Here is a 377-nt window from a genome sequence, read left to right as displayed (position 1 = left end):
TGTGTGTGTGCAGGAGGTATATGGGGCGTGTGTGCGGGGTGTGTGCGAGCTGCGTGTATGTATGCAGGGGTGTTTGGGATATGCGGGGTGTGTGTGTGTGTGCGGGAGGTACACGGGATGTGCGCGGTGCGTATATGCGGGAGGTACGCGAGGTGTGTGCGGGGTGTGTGCGGGGTGTGTGTGTGCGGAAGGTATACGCGATGTGCGTGGGGCGCGTGCGGGATGCACGCGAGAGGCGGACGGCTCATTCAGGGCCCATTCAGGGCACGGGCTGAGCGCTCACAGCGTGCGGGCAGGGGGTGCGGGATGCGGACAGAGCTCCGGGTGCGCTGAGGACACGGGGCCGAGCGCCGCCGGCTCAGGATACGCCCCGATCC

This window comes from Meleagris gallopavo, chromosome 16 (assembly GCF_000146605.3).
Source record: "Meleagris gallopavo isolate NT-WF06-2002-E0010 breed Aviagen turkey brand Nicholas breeding stock chromosome 16, Turkey_5.1, whole genome shotgun sequence".
NCBI lineage: Eukaryota > Metazoa > Chordata > Aves > Galliformes > Phasianidae > Meleagris > Meleagris gallopavo.
Note: the sequence above shows the minus strand (reverse complement) of the source record.